At 36.0% G+C, this 16,574-nt stretch overlaps 1 protein-coding gene across 6 annotated transcripts in view; it reads left to right on the forward strand.

Annotated features, from left to right (window-relative positions):
- SYT16 (synaptotagmin 16) overlaps window positions 1–16,574 on the forward strand; it is a 249,390-nt gene that overhangs the window by 155,345 nt on the left and 77,471 nt on the right. The gene's annotated exons all lie outside the window — the stretch shown is intronic.

Raw genomic sequence — 16,574 nt, forward strand, 5'->3', positions numbered from 1 at the left:
TTTTAGTTGATAACACTCCAAGAACACTTTTCACAGAGTTTCACTGAGACGTGATGTGAGATGACAGTAGATAGGAAATCTCTGAAATAAGAATAGCTTGATTTTCTTTAAGCCCTGAGTGGAAAGGACACATTTACAACAAACTGTCTTTAGAGCTTTATCCTGTCAGATATGTTGAATATAGTGAAAATGTAATTAACTCTGTAAAAGTAGCTATAGTATGTCCTGGCATGAATTTCTCATGTTTCTAACGCTCTAAGCCTGAAGTAAGAACATTCGACTTGGTTGAGGGACAGAGGTACCTGACAGGCCAAGAAAGGTGTTGGGTGTGTATATGTGATGTGTGCTTGTAATGCATACATATATCACCAAGATTCTTGGATCTTTTATGTGACTTAAAGGTGATGTCACTAATTCCTTTCTTTTTGGGGGAAGCAGACTCTTCTGGAATACTTCACAGCCTCTTCATCCATTTTCAGTGATTCCTCTTAGTTTATCTTTTTAAGGAAACATTTTATCCAGATACATGAAATCTTAGAAAATGAGGAAACATAATTTCATATTCTTTTTATAGTACTTTCTTGATACTCTTACTTAAATTAATGTTGAAATGCTAGAATAAATTGGTAAAAACAAGGGAGGCTGATATTCTTTCTGAATATGACAAACTTATAAATAAATTCAGTTTCAAGCTTTTAAAAATTATCTGTAGAGATAATTTTAGAAACATCTGGGCAACCAATAGGATTTCTTAGATTTGACTTGAAATTTCTATTCCTAATTTAGAAAATTCTTGCTAAAGTTGAACTGTATTTAAAATGATTAACATGAATTTGGCTTAATAGTTGCTTGAAATTGGATTTTTAAAATTTGTGTAATTGTTGTAATAATCTAACGGCAGTAAAACAATTTGTTTATTGGTTTATTCAGGGGATGTTTATTCTGTGGATCATAGCCTCCCAGAAGGCAGGAACCACATCATAGATTAATTTTTGTATCCCTAACTTCAAGCATAATGCTAGGTGTATAATAGGACACCAAATAATAATTAATGATGGAACATCATTACAACAAGGTAAGCTAATAACTCTAAGACATAGATACTATTATTTTTTCTCACATCACAGTTGAGAAGATTATGCTTAGAGAACTTGAGAATATACCCAAGATCCATATTTAGAAAGAGGCACAGCTCAGGAAGTCCAATTTGAGAGTTTATACATATTATTTCCCTTTTTTTCCTCTCCCTTTTTCAAGTTCTAATTTGCATATAGTAAAATTCATCCTTGTTAGTATATGGCTCTGTTTTAATACACAGTCTTGTAACCACTGCCACAACTGAGGTATAAACCATTCCATCACCTCAAAAAAAATTCCCCCAAGTCCCTTTGTACTCATTTCTCTACCACCAGCTCCGGGAAATTGCTGGTACATTTTCTTTCTATCATTTTGTCTTCTCCAGAATGCTATATAAATGGAAATATGCAGATGGTAGCCTTTTGAATCTGGCTTCTTTTATTATGTGCCTACAGTAATGCAGTTGAGATTCATCCATGTTGCTGTGTGTTTCAGTAGTTTGCTGCTTCTTTTTTTTTTTTAATTGCTGAGTAGTATTCCACTGCATGAATGCACCACAGTTTGTTGATCCATTCATCAGTTGAGGGATATTTGGGTTGTTTCCAGTTTTTAGCAATGTAAATAAAGCTGCTATAAACATTTGCGAAACAGGTTTGGGTGCAAATGTAAGTTTTCATTTCAACGAGGTAAATACCTAGGAGTAGGTCATATGGGAAGTATACGTTTAACTTTAAGAAATTCTGCTGTTAGCTGAATACCACTTGACATTCCCAAAATTAATGTAGTCACTCATTTTCACTTTACCATAGTGTTATCATAAAACGTTTTTCAGCCATTCTCACAGGTGTGTACTGATAGCTCTTATTGGGAGATCACTCTCCTCTGGTTTCCTCTCTGTCCTATGAGCAAAGTCACAAACCGCCTCTTATTTTAGACTATCTTTTCAAGGATGTTTGTATGACAAAGAGCCTTGGAAGATAGAGATAGCATCTCTCTTCAGAGCAGAGAGAAGATTTGTTTGCCTTTCAGTCTAATAAAGATAATGTCTCTCTTCAGGGCAAAGCTTAGGCAGATTTGCTTGCAAATGGTAGAGATTTCACAAGCTGGGTCTTCCTTGGCTGTGACATGGCTTCCATGCTGGGCATCTATCTGAGCCTGCCTCTGCATCACCCCCGTAGTACTTGGAGAGTGGGGGACTGACGTGAATGTGATGTTCATGTTGTATGTGGTGCTGTAATAAAACATCCTTTGTCTCTGACTCAAGTCTTATGTCTTCTGCCAACATCCATAAAAATTGTAGCAGGCAAAGTTGTTAGTGTGCAAGTAGGATAAAATCTCAAGGCCTTTCATAGGTTTTAACTCTTGTTTTGATTTTAATTTTCATTTCCCCAATAACTAATGACTTCGAGCATCTTTTCATGCAGTTATCTATCATCTGTGTGGCTTCTTTAGTAAAGTCTTCAAATCTTTTGCCCACTGTTATTGAACTGCTTTTTAATCTTCAAGACTTGAGTGTTATGTTTATATTCTGAGTATGAGATACTTTTCTGGATCTTTTCTATTGGTCTACAATTTACAAATATTCTCTCCCAGTTTTGTGGCTTGTCTTTTCCTTCTCTTAATGGTGTCCCTTGAAGAACAGAGATTCTTAATTACATGAAATCCATCTCATCAAGTTTTTTATTTTTATGAATTGTGCTTTTGTTATGATATTTAAGAAATCTTTGTATAGCCTAAGGTTACAAAGACATTTTTCTGTGTTTTATTCTGGAAATTTTAGAGATATGGGCTTTACATTTAGGGATATACATTTTGAGGTAATTTTTAAATATGATATGAAGTATGGATGAAAGTGTTTCCCTCCCACCCTCAATATAGATGTCCATTATTCCTATCTCATTTGTTGAAATGATTATCCTTTTTCCATCATGTGCTTTGGGATCTTTGTCAGAAATACATTATCTATACATGAGTGGGTCTATTGCTGGACTCTATATTTTCCCAATAATCTATATTTGTATTCTTTCTCTAATATCACACTGTCCTGATTCCTATAACTTTTTTTTTTTAATTTTAGAGAAAGCGTGTGAGCAGGGGAGAGCGGCAGAGAAGAAGAGGAGGAGGGGGGAGAGAGAGAGAGAGAGAGAGAGAGAGAGAGAGAGAGAGAGAGAGAGAAAGAGAAAGAGAAAGAGAGAGAGAATGAATCTTAAGCAGGCTCCATGCCCAGTGTGGAGCCCCATGTGGGGCTCAATCCCATGACCCTTGGATCATGATCTGAGCTGAAATCAAGAGTCAGATGCTTAACTGACTGAGCCACTCAGGCACCCTTGATTCCTATAGCTTTATGATAGGTCTGGAAATCAGGTAGTGTGGGCCCTCCAACTTTATTATTTTAAAACATTGTTTTGATTATATTTGCTTCTCCATTTAATTTTTATTTTTTTATCATTTTAATTTAAATTTTAGTTAGTTAACATATAGTGTAATATTGGTTTCAGGAGTAGATTTTAGTGATTCATCATTTATATATAACTTCCAGTGCTCATCCTAACAAGTGCCCTCCTTAATACCCATAACTTATTTAGCTCATCCCCTTACCCACCTCCCCTTCGAGCAACCCTCAGTTTGTTCTCTATCATTAAGAGTCTTTTGTGGTTTGATTCCTATATACATTTTAGAATAAACTTTTGATTAAACAATTATGCTGGGAATTTGATAGGAATTGTGTTGAATCCACAGATCAGTTTGGAGGGAATGATATGTTGATAATATTTGTTTTTCAATTCATGAACATGGTATATTGCTTTATTTAGTGCTTGGATTTTTTTCCATCTGTTTTGTAGTTTCCAGCATAAAGGGTCTCATACATATTTTGTTAGATTTATACCTAAGTATTTCCTCTTTGGGGATGCTTTTGTAAAGAATACTTTTAAAACTTTAAATTTAAAACTGCTACTTGCTAGTATATAAAAATGCCATTGACTTTTGTATAATGGCCTTATATTTTGCAATCTCTCTAAACCCACTGTTAGTTCTAATAGTTTTTTGTAGGTATTTTGGGATTTTCTACATAGAAAATAATACAATTAGTGGGAAAAAGGACAGTTTTATTTCTTCCTTCCCAATATCCCTTTCTGTTATTGATTTATCTTAACTGATTATGCTCTATTGAGCACTCTGTTGAATAAGAGTGATGAAAATGGATATCTTTGCCTTGATCTTGAGCTTACTAGAAAAACTTTGTCTTTCACTATTACTTAGTATTTAGGTGTAGGTATCTGTAGATGCTCTTTATTTTATTGAAGAAGTTCCCTTCTATAGGTTTGCTATGAGTTTTTATCAAAAAGGAGTTCTGTAAAATGCTGTTTTGCAAATATTGAGATGATTATGTGATCTTTCTTGGTTAGTCTGTTGAAATGAATTACACTGATTAATTTTTGAGTGTTGAAGTTGTCTTGCATACCCAGGATAAAATCCACTTGATCATGGTACTGTTCTTTTCATGTATTGCTGGATTTGTTTTGCCATTGTTTTGTTGAGGATTTTGTTTTCCTTCTGTTTTCATTAGGGATAGTAGGCTGTAGTTTTCTTTTCTTGTACTCTTTGTGTAGTTTTGGTATCTGGATAATGTTGGCCTCACAAGGAATTCACAATGAATTCTGAAACATTTTTCCTTTCCTGTAGTCTAGAAAAATTTGAATTAAACAAGCATTATTTGTTTCTCAGAAGTTTTCTATAGTTTTCCAGCGAACCCATCTGAACCAGGAATTTTGTGTGTTGAGAAGTAGGGATGGGGAGGGGGAATATTTTCAACTACAAATTCAGTTTCTTTAGTATGTATAGGATTATTCAAGTTATATGTCTTTTTTCTTGAGTGATTTTATGCAGTTTGTGTTTTTCAAGAATTTTTAAAATGTCATCTATGTTATTAAATTTATAGACATAGTATTTCCTTGCTATCTTTTAAATGTTTTAAATTTCCTGATATTGGTGATTTTTGTCTTCATATTTTGCAGAGGGTGAGGTCTGTCTGAGTAAATTATTATCTAATTTATATATCTTTTTTTCCAAAGAACTAGTTTTTGGTTTTATTAATTTTTCTCGATTGTTTCTCTGTTCCTGATTTTATTGCTTTCTACTATTATCTTTATTGTTTTCTTCTGCTTGCTTTGGTTATAATTTGTTCTTACTTTTTTCTAATATAATTATTAAATGTATAAATTTCCCTATAAGAACCGCTTTATGTGCATCCAATAATTATTAATAACTTGTCATTAGAAAATATTTTCTAGTTTCCCTTTGACTTTTTTTGATACGTGGTTTACTTAAAAGTATGTTGGTTATGTTCCAAATATTGGAAATATTTTAGATAACTTTCTGTTACTAATTTCTAGTTTAATTCAGTATGGTCTAAGTATATATTTTATATAATTTTGTGGGTTTTTTTAATTAAAGTTTGTTTTATCGTTCTGAATATGTTCTGACTTGTTGAATGTTTCCTATGTACTTGAAAAAGACTATGTATTTTGCTGTTGTTGGGCACAGTGTTCTATAAATTACTTCACGTTTTTTGAGGATGTTTTTCTCAGATTTTTTTTTTATATACTTATTTTATCCACTGATTTTGCCAACTGATTTTGTTTTGTTGATTACTGAGAGAAAAGTATTGCAGTTTCTAACTCTTCTTGTGGATTTGGCTATTTTTCTTTCCAGTTCTAGCAGTTTTTGCTTCATGTAGTTTGAAGCCCTGTTATTAATTCCATATACATTGTAGAAATATGTGCTTCCTTGATGAATTGACTTTTTGCTCATTATGTAATACACCTTTTTTATCCCTGAAGTCTACTTTGATATTAATATGACTATTCCAGCTCTTTCTTTTTTTAAATGTTTGTTTGTTTGTTTGTTTGTTTGTTTATTTATGTGTTGAGAGAGAGAGAAGCATAGAGAGGAAGAGGAAGCAGGCTTCGTGCTGTCAGCAGGGAGCCTGATGTGAGGCTTGATCTTACCAACCGTGAGATCATGACCTGAGCCAGAATCAAGAGTACAATGCTTGGGGCACCTGGGTGGCTCCATCTATTAAGCTTCCGACTTCAGCTCAGGTCATGATCTCTTGGTTCATGGGTTCAAGCAAACATTAAAAAAAAAAAAAAAAGAATATGATACTTAACCAACTGAGCCACCCAGGTGCCCCTCCAGTGTTCTTTTTTTGTTTCAATTTTTTTTAAATGTTTGGTAATATTTGAGAGAGAGAGACAGAGTATGAGCAGGGGAGGGGCAGAGAGAGAGACAGAATCTGAAGCAGGCTCCAGGCTCTGAGCTGTCAGCATGGAGCCTGATGTGGGGCCCAAATTCAGGAGCTGTGAGATCATGACCTGAGCTCAACCAGCTGGGCCACCCAGGAGCCTCCCAATATTCTTTTGATTAGTGTTGACATGTATATTCATTAACTTTAAATTTATTTTTATATTGATAGTGGTATTCTTGTGCATGGCATAAAATTGGGTCTTTTTTTTTTTTTTCATCCAACCTAACAAATTTTCAGTTAATTGGTCTTTTTTTTCACTGTTTCGTTGGTCTTAATTGTTTATATTTAATGTAATTTTTGATATTGTTGAAATAAAATCTGTCATTAGATTATTCCTATTTGTTTCACCTATTCTTCATTTCTTTCATCCTATTTTTTTTTCTGCCTTCTTTTGAATTGACTATTTTTAAGATTCCATTTCCTCTCCACTCTGGGTTCATTATTTATATCTCTTTTTTTTAATTAAAAAATTATGTATCTTTTTAAAAAATGTTTAGTGGTCATGCTAGGATTTACAACATATATCTTTAATTGCACTCTACCTTGAAAAAATGTTTTACTGCTTTAGGTATAGTTTAGTGATGCTACAACAGTATAGTCCCAATTTTTCCCTCAAGTCCTTTGTTTTATTGTGATACATTTTACTTTTATACATGAAAGAAATACTCAATACGTTGATGCTGTTTTGCTTTAGATGGTTGTCTCTAGATTGGTTGTCTCTCTGATTAAAATAAGAATGTTTGCCTCATTTATGCTATTTGAAGTCTGTAGCTTAGGCGTATATGCTGCTAATGAATTATCTTAGTTGTTTGTCTGAAAAATATTTATTTTTGAAATAGATTTCAGCTAAGTATGGAATTCTGAGTTGACAGTTATTTTTTTCCCCAGCACTTTAAGGTTGTCATTTCACTGTCTCATGGCTTGCACAGTTTTCATATGAGAAGTATGCTGTAATTCTTACTTTTGTTCTTCTGCATGTAATGTGTCTTTTTTTTCTATTGGATACCTTCAAGATTTTGTGTTTATCTGTGGTTTTCAGCAGCTATATCTAGGGGTGTGTGTGCATGTGTCCGTATGTGTGTGTGTTCTGGTGTTGATTTGTCTTGGTGTTCTCTGATGTTTTTGTGTCTGTAGTTTAGTGAATTTCATTACTTCTGGAAAATTCTTGGCCACCATCTCTACAAATATTGCTTCTAATACATTCTTTTTGCTCCTCTCTCTAGTATTCCAATTGCACAAATATTAGACCTTTTGATACCGTCTCACAGCTCTTGAATGTTCTTTTTCCTTCACTCTTTTTTCCCTTTTTGTACTTCAGTTTAGGTGGTACAATCTAATGACATCTACAAGTTTACTTTCTTTGTGTCAAGTCTGATGACGAGTCCACTGAAAGTCTGACGATGAGTTCATCTCTGTTACCATATATTTTTATTTCTAGCATTCTGATTTGACTTTAAAAAATAATTTCAGGGGCGCCTGGTGGCTCAGTCAGTTGAGCATCCAACTTCAGCTCAGATCATGATCTCACGGTCAGTGGGTTTGAGCCCCACATCAGGCTCTGTGCTGACAACTCAGAGCCTGGAGCCTGCTTCAGATTCTGTGTCTCCTTCTCTCTCTGCCCCTACCCCACTCACACTTTGTCTCACTCTGTTTCTCAAAAAATAAATAAATGTAAAAAAATTTTTTTTTGAATAATTTCAGTCTTCTTTGCTGAAATTTCATATGAGTTTATGCATGTTCCCCCTTTTCCCACTATGACTTTTAATATGTTAATTATAGTTACTTTAACTTTCCTGTCTGGTAGTTCCAACATCTGAGTCATCTCTGAGTTTGGGTTTTTTGATTGCTTTGTCTCTCAATGGTATATTTTTCCTTTCTTTTTATTTTTCTTGTCTTGTAATTTTTGATTCAAATCAAACATCATAGGTAGGGAAAGGAAATAGTATTTCCATCTGGAAGTAAGATTAGCCTTTTCTTAAGCCATACAGAGAAAGACAGATACCATATGTTTTCACTCTTACGTGGATCCTGAGAAACTTAACAGAAACCCATGGGGGAGGGGAAGGAAAACAAAAAGAGGTTAGAGTGGGAGAGAGCCAAAGCATAAGAGACTCTTAAAAACTGAGAACAAACTGAGGGTTGATGGGAGGTGGGAGGGAGAGGAAGGTGGGTGATGGGTATTGAGGAGGGCACCTTTTGGGATGAGCACTGGGTGTTGTATGGAAACCAATTTGACAATAAATTTCATATATTGAAAAAAATATTAGACTTTTCTAATGCTGGGAGAAGGTTGGGTCAATGTAGTCAGAATTTGATCTGGGTATGGGTTTTGCTGTTATTGTTAACCTCAGTGTTACATAGGCTTCAAAATTCTCTATTATTACATTGTGTTTAGGGTAGGGGCTTGTTTTCTACAGATTTTTGTGAAAATCTGCTCTATCTTCAGCCTTGAGTCTCCTATTTTTGCCTGTGCCTCAGAAAGGGTCTCTCTCTTTAGGCTTTTGTCCCTCTCCTTAAGGAGCCTTCTTTCTTCTATATTACTTGGTATTTGCTAATGTGGTGTGGTTGTGTTGGAAATTTCTGTTTTCTGCTGTTTTGGAGCAGCCTATTTTAGGCAGTTCTTATGTCCCTGTGTCACAGGGTTAGGGCCTTCTCAATAATTTTGCCCCTCCCCTGATGGTCTGACCCTAAGAATTCTTTCTGCCCTTTTCCTAAGGTGGAATTTTTAATTTTGTTTTATTCACTCATGTTAATGTGTTTTTATCTGTGGTTTAGGAGTGACAAAATTTGCTTCCCTTCCCCAAGTAGCTTAAAGCCTTTGTTCCATAATGTAAATATCATAGAAGAATTTTGGCAAGACTTCTTACCTCTTCTATAGTAGCCACTCTTCCCCTCTTCCAGGACTGCACTATGAGAGAAACTTTCTTTACTCCTGTTGTGCCCTGCCTCCAGTCTTTCTTATGAATTTTATGGAGAAGAGCTTCTAAATGGGTTTTGATTTTCCTTGGATTTGTGACTCCTATGAGTTCTATACACTTGCGCTTGTCCATAGTTGGCCTTTAGAAATTCCTTGAAAATATAAGCTTCTTCTTACCATCTTGCATAAATCCAGCATCTGCCCCTAGCAAGGCAATGCTTGAGTCCTTTATTCCTTTGAAATAAGTTTTCTTTTTTTCGCTTTTGGACTAGTTGTTTATATTATGACTAGAGCTCTCTGATGAGTTTAAGAAATGTGTCATTTTACAAATACCTATATTTTATTGTTTTTGTTGTGAAAGAGTGGGAGCATTATTTCCAATGTTCTACATCCTAAGTAGAAACTGAGACTTAGAAAATACACACTTAAAACTATATTCTAAAATTGAATTGGACATTCTTATTAATAGAGTAGCATGTTTGGGCTGGGAGATAAATGTACAACTAAGATATTGGTTTTCCTATAATGAGTTGTGTAATGCCTAAGAGTTACTCATATGTAATGAGTCCTATAAAAAAAGTTTGTGTAAAGTGACAACAACTAGGTACATGGTAACTCTTGAGATAATTTTATCAGAGATGGTCAGAAAAGGTTTCACAAAGCAGGTGATATAGGACTACAAACTGTAAGCATGAGTCAGAATTTAACAGGTGGATGGAGGGAGAAAAGCATTCCTTTTAGAGGAATGGCATGAACACAGATATGTGGACAAGCCTGACATTTTCAGGGATGGAAAATGAGGCTAGAGCTTAGGCTGCAACTGGGAAGGTCTTTGTTTTTTCTGTGTTAGGGATTTAGCTTTTATTTTGTAAGCAGTTGGGAATCTCAAAAAGATCATAATCATAAGTGACACCAACAGAGCCTTGTTTTAGAAGGATAACTCTAGCATCAGTCTGGAGGCTAAATTGAAGGGAAGAATGTATGTTGTCTCTCTAGGGAGCTACTGTAAGAAGAAATGGTATCTGAAACAATATGAATACATATAGAGAAATAGTTATCATTATTTTCATGACACAGTGAAGTCATCAAAAAGGCACCTCAGAAAGAGAGTCTTTGACAGGGCTCTGAGAGAGCAATGGGGGCATTGGCTTATTAGTGGAGGCAAAAGTCCAGGTTTCCCTCTTGGCCTCCTTAACTCTTGAAGGGGTGGTCCTCATTAATGTTGGGTGAGGATGGGAGTTCTATCTTCCCATGTGAGTTCCACTAACACTGAGTTGAGGGTAGCCTTAATACTGTTGGGTGATGGTGAAAATCTTGTCTCCACTAGAGCTCCTCTGATACCCCCCAAGTTGGGAGGGGCAGGAATGCCTCAATTCAAGTCTGGGTCCAAGTTCCTCATGTGGCGTATTCTGATAGAGATAGAGGATGCTTATTATTGGCTATCAAAAATGAAATTCCTGGATCCCTACTTTGCCTTCTTTGGCACCCTCTGGTGGGGATATTGATCAGGGTGCCTCATTATAGCCTGGTGAGGATGGGAATGTAGGCTCCCCATTTGGACTTTGCTGGCATGGATGAGGGTAGGGAATAGTTTTTTTCTTTCTCTTTTTCTTTTGTTTTTTTATTTTTTTACTGTGTTGTTTAGCTAGAGTAGAACATTGATTATCTGAGTTTTCTGTTTTGCTAGGCTGCCCCTTCCCTGGTCCTTTGCATAGAAAGAGCGGGATTTTCTTGGGAACTTTTTTGTCTGTGCCTGTTGGCATTTATGGGTTTCCAGCTTCTTCAGCTTCATGTCTGGGCTATGTGTGGCAAAACAACCCAAGAAACTCACCACCGTGCTCTTCCTTGAATTTCATGGTCCCTGGCCATTCTACCATCTTCTCTGTACCTTTTAGTCTTCCTATCTTTGTTTTATATACAGTGTCTAGGGTTTTTGATTGTACTTAGGGGGAAGAATAGGGAAAAGTACATCTATTCTATCTTCCTGGAAGTGAAAGTCTTCCATTTAGTCCGTAACAGTATTATGACTAAATCTCACTCACTTTTTTTGATTTCACAGTGAAACTAAGAGCAATAGAATATGACAAAGGGAGGCGTGAATGTATAGGTCAATATGGGGAGAAAATTTTCTCTAAAAAGAGAGGTTTTGTATGATGGCTTTTCTCACTTAATCAAATGCTTATTGAATGTCTACCATGTATACAAAGCACTATGGGGAGTGGACAAGTATACACACGTATAGATCATGAGCCCCTCCTTCAGATTATTGCAAAGCTTATGCCATTTGTTTAATATGTTCCAGAAGATGCACAAAAGCTTTCAATGTCCTGGCTGTTGGTGGTGGTGGGAGTTGGGAATGCAGTAGAGACCTAAAATGAGACAGTCTCATTGGCCCAACTCACTCATGACTTTATAGGTGGGGGAGCTTTACTAAGTTGCCTTTAGGGAGTTTCCATCTTTGTCTCTCTTCCTGATGTGATATAGCCCACTAATTTACTTCAAATGCCTCTTAACCAGTGAACAAAGACTCTTGTTCCTCTTTCCTCAAAATATGTACATACCCTGAGCCCCCTATGAAACCAGGATAAGGGACTGGACTCTCAGCTGTATGACTATTAAACACTTGGTTTTTTTGGGTCTACCTGCTGGCTAGCAGTCTTAAATTATCATCAGTGCTCAGTTTTCTTTTTATTCCAACGGATCACGGCAGCTGCAGTACATGGCTGCTTTGCAGTCTATTAAAGAGATGTATTTGAAGATACACTAGGAAAAGGCGGCATTTTAATCAGTGATTTATATGCACTTTTTAAAAAGCCTTGTCAAGTCTGCTTTTCCCATTTAACCTTGAATTCTTTTCATAACATTGTATCTTGATTTTATGTTCCTTAATGTGCCATATTTTTTCTCTACAATAGATTTTAAGCTAAATTGGCCCAAAACAAGAGGGATGCTGAATGCTTTTTGTAACCATGGAAACATTTCTGGGCACTTACTGAGGATCTGGTTGCCAATAGTAATGTAACAGAGAAAAGAGATACACTTCATTTAGCAGTTGCCTATGATTAAGAGGCAGATAGACTCCTTATAGTGATATCTCAAGATAGGTTTTTTTGGTTTAAAGACCCAAATCCAAAACACCAACTTCTCAGTCAAGAAGCAGTTATGACACTTTGATATGTGATGGGAAAGAGTTCTAATTGCATTTGAAAATCATCTTTGTTTTCAGTTTTTCACCTCATACATTTTTTTTGAGACTGTTTTTTAACCACATGTATTTGTTTCCAAGAAATATGCTCACTATTTCCTGAAATAGCCTGCTAATGGAATTAATGTGTTCCAAGTACACTGGCATATAGAACTTTAGATACACTCTTTGGCTAGATGGAATGAATTAAAAAAAAAATAGAACAGCAGGCTTTGAAATCATGGTGACATAATTTGACTTTTCGGTCAGATTATGAGGCTAATATAACATGAAAGGGAAAATCCTACAGTGTTCTTAGTTTCTGGTTGGTCTCAAGATTTTATGGATTGGGGGTACTTTGTTCTGTCAATGTTGTTAGGATTGCTTGTGGCAATTGAGACTAAATGGCATCAGTTAATATAATGCAATTGATTTATAAATCATATGGGCTTTATTTCTTTTCTGTAGGACATGTTATGGCACATGAGATGTTGCATCCTGCCTTTCCTTTGTTTGCAATACTTGAACTTTGCTTTTGCATTGACAAAGTGCTTTCTTGAAAGTAAACTTATCTCTGGTTAAATTTGTCTTCATTCATTAGTCCTTCATTTGATAGCATATGCCATCACATTCCTTGGTTATCAAGAATTGGTCATAAAAAAGTTTAGTACTTTGCAAAATCTTCAGAATTTGTTTTCTAAAACCTTTTTGAGGTTAATTTTCTTGACATGTTGACTTGCATGTTTTAGAAAAAGTAGGTATTAATGAACATGCTAGGAGCTGATGTACAGTATTCAGAGTCTTGACATTGAAGGCAAGGAGACTTATTGCTACTGCAATGTATTTTGCAATTTTGTGTCATTTTTAAAGGAAATTTTAGGCATGTAACAAATTCCTGCATGGACAGAAGTTGGAACATATGACTTATTCAAATGGTCAGAATGTGGATTAAATTTTTACCTTGATTTCTGGGTATTATTATAATAGAATGCTTGAACATTTTTAAAGGCAGCTTTAAAATGAGGAAATAAAGTCCTTTTTTCTTTTCCTATTCTTACCATCATTAGGAATGGATTAGAGAGATAGGAGGTAAATTATACTACAAATGAGCTTAAGTTCCATTTCTCCAATTCCCAAGGAACGAGGAATTTTTCTTTAATAATGGAATTACTTGATATTGAAAAAGCTCAGGGGTCTTCTCTGCCCCGAGATTCACACAGTAATAGAGCCAGGTGATTCTTTTTTGCAATTATCTATCCTATTAGGGAAGAAGCTGGAGCCAGGTAGGAAGTACAAACTTAATAAGACCTTTTCTTCATTTACTATCTGGTTTTCTCTTGCTGAGCAAGATTTTTACCTGTGTGTTTGTGTGTTTATTCATCTTTTAAAATGCCATAGAGATACTATCTTTTTTTCCCCTCTTGTATTCTCCTTCCTTTGGGAAATCCCCCTTCTCCCTCCCCTGGTATTCTTGTTAGATATCCATCTCTGAGGAGAAATGGTCTTGTTTCTGAAAAGGAGCCTTATAAATAATGGAGTTTCTGATTTGTGATGATGAGTTCCTTTTCCCTTTGAGCTCTTGTTAAGTATGCTCAGGGGTGGTCTAGGCCACTGCTAATGGAGTTTTTAGTGCCCTTTACATTTCCTAGTTTTTAAATTTATGAAACATTTCAAAACACAGAAAAATATAGCATGATATAACAAACATCCACAAATCCACCACTTAACTCTGCCACATCTTAAAGTTTTGCCACATTGAACTCCAATTTATTTTAAAGACGCCATCCAGGACCAATATGATTGGAACCCTCTGTGAACTCCTCCTTGTTTTCTTTCTCTTCTCTCCTCTAGGAGCAAAACAAGTCTAAATTTGGGGGCGTGATTCCCAGCGTGTTTTTATTCTTTTGCTGCAAGTATTTGTATCTGTAAATTTCACACAACATAATTTTGCATGTTGGAAAGCTATCCAAATGATATGATATTAACCATGTTATTCTGCAACCTGTTTCTGTTTACCTCTCAATGCTATGCTTTTGAATGATTCAGACCCATGTAGATTTAGTTTATTTTAACTGATGTATAATAGTCCACTGTATTAAATAACATGCCATTTATCCATTTACATGTTGATCCAATTTATCCATTCTTATTAACACCTAATTTATTTCCAGTTTTTCACGATAATGAATAATTCTGCCATGCAAACTTATCTATGAGCACATTTACCAGAGTTTCTTTAGATGTCATATGAAGGAGACAGTGCTATTTTGAGCCCCTTGCTTTAACTAGGTAATTTCTTCCTGGGTTGAGTCACCTTGAATAGATTCCTTGGTCCTCCCCCAGTTTTTCTTGAGGTTGTTCCAATTGGTTCTGTAACCAAGAGAGTTATAACCAATGGTGTGCTGAAGGCATTAAAAGAATCTAAGAGTTGTCTGTGCTTTCCATAGCAAGTTTAACTAATGAATGAAAACATGGGCAGTGACACCAAATTTTAGGGGACTTACAGGCTCCTTTGAAACTTTAACAAAAGTTATGAACCTACTTTTTCAGAAAACACATGCAGGATATACCAAAACATTTTTATAATGAAATTTCATGGGTTCGTGGACCACCCAAAGTATATCTATGATATTTTAGATTAAAGTCTACAAGGTGTACAAAAAAAGCTAGTGATGATACAGTCAGGAGTCAAACACTGTACCGTTTCATTTTAAATTTGACTTTTTTCCTAAGAAAATAAAATTGGAGAAATACATTAGGATCTCCATTGGTCTTCAGGTATTCTCTCTCTGCTCACGTCTATTCTGCTTTGTCCTGCTTTGTATGTTGAGGCTGGTATTCTGCAAACTACAGTTTTCTTTTGCCAGGGGTATTCTCCTATGTTGTACCAAAAGGAGCAGTGGAGGGATACTGGAAGATGGAAGGAAGAAAGAAAGGAATTCCTTTTTCCTGCTTTTCCTTACTGTTCTGTTACAGGCACCACAGTAGAGCCTTCCTTATTGCTACCAGCAGTTTGGGTTCCAGTATCCACTTTCTTTCAGCATTCCAAAACCAACCTCATGGCCTCCCACTTAGAGGTGACTACCCCGTCTAGGCAATTTTCCCTCCCCAGAGTCTAGACTCCGTAGAGCTCCTCTTCTGACACCCTGAACCACCACCAAAAGCCTGACCCACTGTCTGAGCCTCATATCCTTGAAGCCTTGTTTCTGAGCTTCTGGTTTCGATAATCTTGATTGCTTCCCCTTGCTTCTCCAGCTTGAGGGGTGGTAGCTGCTTCCTGCAGTTACAGTCTCTGAGTTACTTCCTGTTCCTCTTTCTATTCATTCAGTACCCAATAGCTGTAGAACCAATTTTCTATATTAAATTCCCTCTATTGAAATACCTATTGTGGTTTTTGTTCTTCTGATTGGATCTTGATGAATATAGTATTTAAAGTGTTGTCCAAGCAGTTGTATAGATTTTGAAGTGGTCCAGACTAATTGTGGAGCTAGAACATCCATGTGAACTGAGGCTTTCTGGAGGAGATAGGTAACTGGTAAAATGGGCATTTAATTCTTACCCATATTTGATATTCACCAGGCAAACAAATGTGATATGACAGGTAATAAGTGCCATGAGGAAAATTAAGCAGGTTAGGGGGGTAAAAATTAATCAGGTGAGTGGAATTTTATATAGGATGGTCTTATATCTTATATAGAATGACCTGTATTTTACATAGGTGGTTTTATACTTTGTATATGTGGTGCTATATTTTATATACTATGACCTCTCCAAGAAGGCAGCAGTTAAGCAGAGCTGTGAAGGAAATGAGGGAGTGGGCTATGCAAATAAATGAGGGAAGAGCATTGCCAACAGAGGGAAAAGTAACTGGGCAAGCCATGGTATGGGGTGAGAAGTGTGTTTGGCAGATTGATTTTAATCTTTGTTTATTTTGAAGGGAGAGAGATTCACAGAGTGTGAGCACGGAAGGGGCAGAGAGAGAGGGAGACAAGAGAATCTGAAGCAGGCTCCAGGCTCTGAGCTGTCAGCACAGGACTTGATGTGGGGCTTGAACCATGAGATCATGACCTGAGCTGAAGTCAGACACT

Source organism: Acinonyx jubatus, chromosome B3 (genome assembly GCF_027475565.1).
Source record: "Acinonyx jubatus isolate Ajub_Pintada_27869175 chromosome B3, VMU_Ajub_asm_v1.0, whole genome shotgun sequence".
Lineage (NCBI taxonomy): Eukaryota > Metazoa > Chordata > Mammalia > Carnivora > Felidae > Acinonyx > Acinonyx jubatus.